General features: G+C 29.2%; 1 long non-coding RNA gene across 1 annotated transcript in view; it reads right to left on the reverse strand.

Annotated features, from left to right (window-relative positions):
- The window catches only part of LOC107841963, a 6,433-nt gene extending 4,040 nt beyond the window's left edge, over window positions 1–2,393 (reverse strand). The window contains exons 1-3 of the long non-coding RNA XR_001665532.2: window positions 2,176–2,393; window positions 1,777–1,902; window positions 1,547–1,671 (exon numbers count right to left, since the gene is read on the reverse strand). This is a non-coding gene — a long non-coding RNA (uncharacterized LOC107841963). The remainder of the gene's footprint in view (window positions 1–1,546; window positions 1,672–1,776; window positions 1,903–2,175) is intronic.
- Window positions 2,394–8,133: the final 5,740 nt, after the last annotated feature.

Genomic DNA, 8,133 nt, shown 5'->3' on the forward strand with positions numbered 1-8,133 from the left:
ACAAATATACGCCCCATTCAATATATATGTACTACTTTAAGTAAAAACATATACTACAATATATATATATATATATATATATATACACTACAATATATATAGCTATATACTAATTTATAAAACATATACATGTATATGTTAAATATATACGTCTATAGAAGATATATATACATATATACGCACCATTCAATATATATGTACTACTTTAAATAAAATATACTGCAATATATATATACTACAATATATATATATATATATAGTTAAATACTAATTTATAAAACCTATACACATGTATACATTAAATATACACGTCTATAGAAGATATATACACAAATATACGCACCATTCAATATATATGTACTACTTTAAATATAACATATACTACAATATATATATATATATATAATTATATACTAATTTATAAAACATATACATATGTATACATTAAATATATACTACTTTAGAAGATATATACACACATATACGTACCATTCAATATATGTACTACTTTAAATAAAATATACTACAATATATATATATATAGTTATATAGTTATATACTAATTTATAAAACATATACACATGTATACGTTAAATATATACGTGTATACAAGATATATACACATATATATGTACCATTCAATATATATGTACTACTTTAAATAAAATATACTACAATATACATATATATAGTTATATACTAATTTATAAAATATATACACATGTTGACGTTAAATATATACGTCTATAGAAGATATATACACATATATATGCACCATTCATTATATATGTACTACTTTAAATAAAATATACTACAATATATATATACACTACAATATATATATATATAACTATATATATATATAGTTATATACTTATTTATAAAACATGTACATATTTATTCGTTAAATATATACGTCTATTGAAGATATATACATATATACGCACTATTCAATATATATGTACTACTTTAAATAAAATATACTACAATATATACACACACTATATATATAGTTATATACTAATTTATAAAACAAATACACACGTATACGTTAAATATTTACTACTTTAGAAGATATACACACATATACGTACCATTCAATATATGTACTACTTTAAACAATATATACTACAATATATATACACTACAATATACACATACTATATATATAGTTATATACTAACTTATAAAACATGTACACATATATACGTTAAATATATACGTCTATAGAAGATATATGCATATATATACGTACCATTCAATATATATGTACTACTTTAAATAAAATATACTACAATATATATATATATATATATATAGTTATATATAGTTATATATTAATTTATAAAACATATACACATATATACGTTAAATATATACGTTTATAGAAGATATATATACACATATATAAATAAATAATACTTGATAGTAAATTAATAATATATTAAAACTAAGTTATAATTAAATCAAATTTAAAAATTGAAGGTGCAAGAAAAGAACATACGGTACCAAAAATTGAAGGACAACAAGGGATAATAACTTGTACCTAAACGCAATAGCAATGTCATCCCCAAATTTCTCAAGTGCTTTGTCCATAATCTCAAGAGGAGAAGGAATTTGAAGCTCCTTAGCCAATTTCTCAGTCTGCTGCCTCAACTTTCTCTGTTACCTCTGCAAATTCACCAAAAAGCAAACATAATGCAAGAGTCATTTTCCATCCTTCAACACTATGAAAACAAAACACATGCAAACACAAATATTGAAAATTTCATTTACCAAGAGCCACGATGGTAGTTGTTGATGAAATTATTGAATCATTTCTCTTAGGCGCAGCATTCATTGGCTTCAATGCCGAACGCCTCCGAGAATTCTAAGCAGTCGACAAGGTACCCAATTGTTATACTGCAAAACATCAAAAAGATTAACCAAATAAATAACGAAAACTCCATATCTGAAAAAGAACCCAAGAATATTTGAACCCCGATGCAAAATTTCTCCACAAAAGGAAAAAATTGAAACTTTGAAGGGAATAACAATTTTAATAATTACTCCTATAAAGACAAAAAAGTTTTTCCAAAATAGATCCAGCAACGAACTAATTTAACCCACAAATTTGTACTCTAAACAAAGCATAAAGAAAAATAGGGAAAACAGAATTGAAACAGTAAACATTACCTGAAGATGAATTTCTTTAGAGGAAGAATCGGAGCTGAGAAATTTGGATTTTTCTTTGGAATTTTTTTTGCAGAAAAAATATAGTGAAGATCGGTAGAAACCGTCGGTTATGTGGAAATGAAATGATTTTGCGGTGGAAAATGGAAATGGATAAATATCATTGACACATAATGGTAAAGTTGCCCTCAATATTGTGATTATTTATTAATGTGCCCTTGCTCTTCCCACACTTCACTCTTTTATACCGTAGAAATATAATTGCTACATGTGACTATTATTTTCTTTATATATTATTATTTTTATCCTCATTCATTATTTAATGATCATTTTTATTTGGACCTTTATAAATAGGTTAGTTGAAAAAAAGATAATCTTTGTCTTGAATTTCTAAGGTAACTCTTATTTTGGGATGAAGGGAATATCAAAACTTTTCGTACTCTTATAGAATCTTACATGAGTTATAAATCATCGTTCATAGACAACATATGAAAAAATTGTAAGCCGCCAAATTGATAAATACATATTTTCATGTTTCTTTTATAAATAAATACACATAATTTTACAAAGATTCATTAATCCGACAAATCAACAATAGTAGTAACTAACTATTATTTGATGATAGTATTTTCACATCAAACATGAGCCTATTTTTACAAAATTTAAAATTATAGAGTTTTCTTTTTAAATATAAACTTATGGATCAATAATTATATTAAAAGATTGAAATCATAATATGTAATTTTGTGCCAACAATAACGATAATATAGAGTATACAAATGTTGTACAATATGGTCAGACATAGAGCATTATAGATAGGCTTTGTAATTGTCGAATTACTATTTCAATAACTCAATGCATCAAAAGCAGGTGCAAAAAATTACAAGTTGAATTTTAAAGAGAAAATTATCTCATATGCATTTATTAGATTGTTTATTGTAAGTTATAGCAACACTTTTAGATAATTATGTTATTAAGAATTTAATTGCACGTTGTAGCAACTTTTTAAAAAGCTAATCTATTTATTTTGTTATGAAAATCGGTGAAATATTTTTTTAAGAATAATTAACTCCTTTTTTTTAGAGTTTAGTATTCAATATCTCCTAAATAAATTGATACGTACCAAAGTACGAAAGCAAAAAACACACGAAAATGAGGGAAAATCAATGAAAAGTGAGATAAACACGTAAAAGATAAAAGGGATAGAAAAATAGATAGATAGACACAAATGATAAGAAAAAGGACAACCAAAAGATGTATCAAATCCAATTACCTTCCTTAATATCACCATGAGCACCTAACTCCTACGTAGACCTTAAGGGAATTGATTCCCAAGCAACCCACGTTTTCAAATAAAGTATCAACACAAGCTAATTCAAGCTTGCCTTACACTCTCAATAGAGTTTACATTCACAATTCATCAAAAGTTATCAAATGAAATGTCTAAGACATCTATTTATAGTATTGCCTTTGCATAAATAACCTATTACAAAAATAGCCCAAAAGTGACTATTTTGAAAATAACCCACAAGGGCTCTCTTTATTCCCTTCGCCATGGCTTTCCTCTGCTCCAAGCTATCAACCATACTCGAAATTGCTCTAATGCACGCTCAATAGTGTTGACGACCATTTGACTCGTATCATATTTCTCTTCTTGAAAAGGATTCGACCTCGAATCCAAACCTTGCACAACCATAGGAGAAACAAACACACAACATCCTCATGGCATGAGATTTAGAGTTAGTACAATCAATTATAGCCTCATGCCAAGGTTATACGCACTTAAGATATAACCAAGCATCAAAATGATTAATCAAGGGTGTATAACCCCCAAAAGTAAGAACTACTTGGTCATTTAAGAGCTTTGAACAAAGGGGTATGTTAGAAGAACCATGGTAATTAATCAACCGCAAATGAAGGTTCACATGGGTTCCAAATCTCAATAAGCACAAAAACTCTCTATAACACTCATCTTTATTGTAAATCCTCCCCTTACACAACTTTAAGAAAGACTCTTCATCAGAGGGATAAATTCCAACAACCTCTACCATGGCTGGCTTATCTTCTTGCTTAAGCACCAAGTGATATGGAGAAGAGCTACCACAATTCAAATAATCATCAGGATCAAATGGGTAGAGTGGCCATAGATATGGGTTTAAGAAACACTTATTTCCCCCAAGATTACCATCAATACAATCATTTACACCCTCTATACTAACATGATCATCAACAAAGGCAATTAGAGGGTCACTCCTATTCAATCGATTAATATTTTCAACATCACTATTCACTTGAGGTCCTTAAGTGGTGCTCTAGGTTCATACACAAGTTGACCTCATGACTTCTACAAGACAATGTACTATCACTCGACACAATGGCTTCAACACTAGGTGGACACAAATTGATCTTGATAGAAGGGTCAATTTTGTCATCATTAGGACCAACTAGTGTATCCACACTCTCAAGTTGTACATTATCATCATAAAGTAAAAAGACATTAGACTCACCTAAAGATAAGCTATTATTCACACTTAGTTGGCTATTAGCCTCATTCACTAGAGTGAAAGAGTTAGCTTAGTTACCTTGAAGTTCATTTGGGAGCTTGAAACTTTGGTGGATTGGGAAGGATGGAGATAGGAAAGCTTAGACGATTTATCATACTGTCCATCTTCCTTGAAAGGGATCTTTCCATGCCCTCCATTCTTCCTTCAAGAGATCCCAATCTGCTATCCATGGTATTAATACGTTTTTCCATGAGAGAACTAGCCTAACTAGGCATCTCACCTTCATCCACCATTGTACCTATCAAAATAAATACTAAACAAAAACAAAAACAACAAACAAGTTAAGGTTAGAAAATCAACCTCATAAGCTCTCAAGGTTCACACCTTTGTTTGTCACTTAACTGGCATCCCAAGTGTTGATAGCTCATTGTACTCCAATGATATTACTTGGCACCACTTGTGTCTTGAGGTCAGAATAGATTTTATTTGAAGGACTTAAATAAATAAAATTACGTACGAACTTGAACCAAGAATGATCAACGAATTGAAAAAGAGAAAAGCTAGAAAGAAATAGGACAATGAAAGAAAAAAGAATCAAGAACTAATTTACAACTAAGTAGGTTGATTACTAGTTGTTAATTAGTGTTTAGAATCAAGAAAAACAAGTTTAAGAATCAAGAAAAGAAACTAGAAATTCAAAAGTGAGCTTACAAGAATCTATCCAAGTTAACGACTAGGGGTTGACGACAAGGGGAAGTCGTCACTTGGTTGACAACTTGTCAACTATGTCATCAATGTAGAAGTTGAAGGCTGCCTTTAGGTGACGACTAGCCTAATGGGTTGTCACTGAGTTGACAACTTAATTGACGACTAGTTAGTAGTCGTCACTCCTAAGTAGTTTTAGTTGATGACTTGGCTAGTGGCTTGTAACTGAATTGACGACGAAGGTTAACAACTAGCTGATTGTCGTCACCCTTAACCAGTGTATAGCTGCTGACTTCTTGTTGGATTATCTCCTTGTTGACGAGTAGTGTTGACAAGTCGTCACTTAGTTGATGGCTTATCAAGATCGCTGTTAACCTTAATCAGTATGGTATTTCTTGCTCTTTTCGTGTGATGGAAGAGATGTGGAGAGTCCTCAACATTTTCTCCTTCTTGGTATGATCTTGAAAGCCTCTTAGGGTATTATTCAAGACTTTGAATGCTTCAACAATGGATCAAACAATTCTTGAAAGCTTGAATTCTTTGTGGTCCCCTCTTTTGTACTCTTCTTTGTCTCTTCCTTTAGAGTATTCCCTTTTGATGCCCTCTGATTCTTTTCTCTTTTGGGAAGAATGGAATATTCTTGGGAATAAACAAGTACCACACTCTTCTCACTTTCTTTTTGGATCAAACACATCCTTTTGAATGTTCTTCTTCAATAATATGTGAAGATTTTGAAGAACACCAAGAACATTCAAAATTGCCCCTTAAGCAAATAACCTCGGGATTTGATGAAATTCAAAATCCAAGCTCACTTCAACCTCCCGAACACAACCCACATGTTTTCAAGCCCAAATTCTCACCAACAAAATTGACAACCCTCCTTTAAGTCTCTTCAAACTCAAGCTCCAACAATGGTAGGTCACTCAAATCTCCTCGGATTAAGCTCAAATTTGAGATTTAGACTTTAATAGTATTTGAAAACACAAATCTAACACTAGAAACACAAAAAGATAAAAAAAATCAAAAACTCAAAACTTCGACCTAGGGACAAAATGGGAATAATTTTTTTTTGTAATTTTTTTATTTTCAACACAATGAGACCCAAGATTGACTTTGTGGGGACAAAATCAAGCTCAACTCTGATATCAAATTATACGTACCAAAATACGAAAGCGAAAGACACACAAAAATGAGGGAAAATCAATGAAAAATGAGATAAACATGTAAAAGATAAAAGGGATAGAAAAATAGATAGATAGACACAAATGATAAGAAAAATGTCACTCGAAAGATGTATCAAATCCAACAACCTTCCTTAATATTACCACCAGCACCTAACTCCTACATAGACCTCAGGGAAATCGATTCCCAAGCAACCTATTTTCAAACAAAGTATCAACATAAGCTAATCCAACCTTTCCTCACACTCTCAACAGAGTTTACATTCATAATTCATCAAAAGCTATCAAATGAAATGTCTAAGGCATCTATTTATAGTATTGCCTTTGCATAAATATCTTATTACAAAAATAGCCCCAAAGTGGTTATTTTGAAAATAACCCACAAGGGCGCTCTTTCATCCCTTCGCCATGGCTTTCCTCGGCTCTAAGCTATCAACCATACTCGAAATTGCTCTAATGCACGCTCAATAGTGTTAACAACCATTTGACTCGTATCATAAATGTGTTGATAATTATAAAAGGAGTAAAATATGGTCAATATTATATCTTCAATTATTATCATTCTTACTTTTTCAAAAAAGTCTCATGTTTGTTCTAAAACAACTTTATTGAAATAATATTTTTTGCCAATATCACACATTTCATTTTAATTATACTTTTTTTAAACTCATCTTCATAAACAAATATCTTCCTTCGGGGTACTATTTGAGTATCAACTTTGATGTCTATCAAACAATTCTATCTTTGAGGATTCAATTTCGTTTTATTTGTAAAAAAAATTTTCTTGAATTCCAATATATATATTCTTAGTATGCATTGATTTCATCACTTATACCTTTTTTTTCATCCGAAATTGACTTCATCTTCTTCTGTCAGAAAGCAAACACCAATATCAACCATGGCTAATACTTATTTTTTTTTTATTGCAATAAAAATTATTTGACATCAAACAATTATCAAATAATTTATTTTCAATATGTACAGTTATAGTTTTTCATGCAATATCCATTACATACACTAAAAAAATTACATAAAATACAACATAATTTTTCTTATCAATTGCCACATTCATAAAACTCATTCAATACAAATGTGACATATACAAAAATTCATCGATATCAATTTTAATATCAATTTAATACATTGAGAACTAAAAAAAAATTTTAGTATGAAATGAGTATATAAACTGATTTCAACACAATGTATTAAACAATTTATAGATATTGTATTGTGTATTATACTATTTTCATACACTAAAAATGGTTATAAGAATACATTATATACCGATATCATAAATTAAGACATCAAAAATTAAAATTATTTAAAATATGACTTTGTTATATATAAATTGATTTCAACTTAATCGTTTAAAATAATACATGAATACTAGATTGCATATATCACAGATTAAAAAATAAATTATTAACATATAATATTTATTGGCATCAGTTTTCACAGATTAATTCTACCATCAATATTGTTGCAAATTCAAAATTCATGAATTAGAAATTATTATTATTAGAAGAAGACAATTAAGGTTAAACAATTTAAAAATCGTGATAAAAAAGAAA

Source organism: Capsicum annuum, chromosome 9, assembly GCF_002878395.1.
Source record: "Capsicum annuum cultivar UCD-10X-F1 chromosome 9, UCD10Xv1.1, whole genome shotgun sequence".
In the NCBI taxonomy this organism is placed as follows: Eukaryota; Viridiplantae; Streptophyta; class Magnoliopsida; order Solanales; family Solanaceae; genus Capsicum; species Capsicum annuum.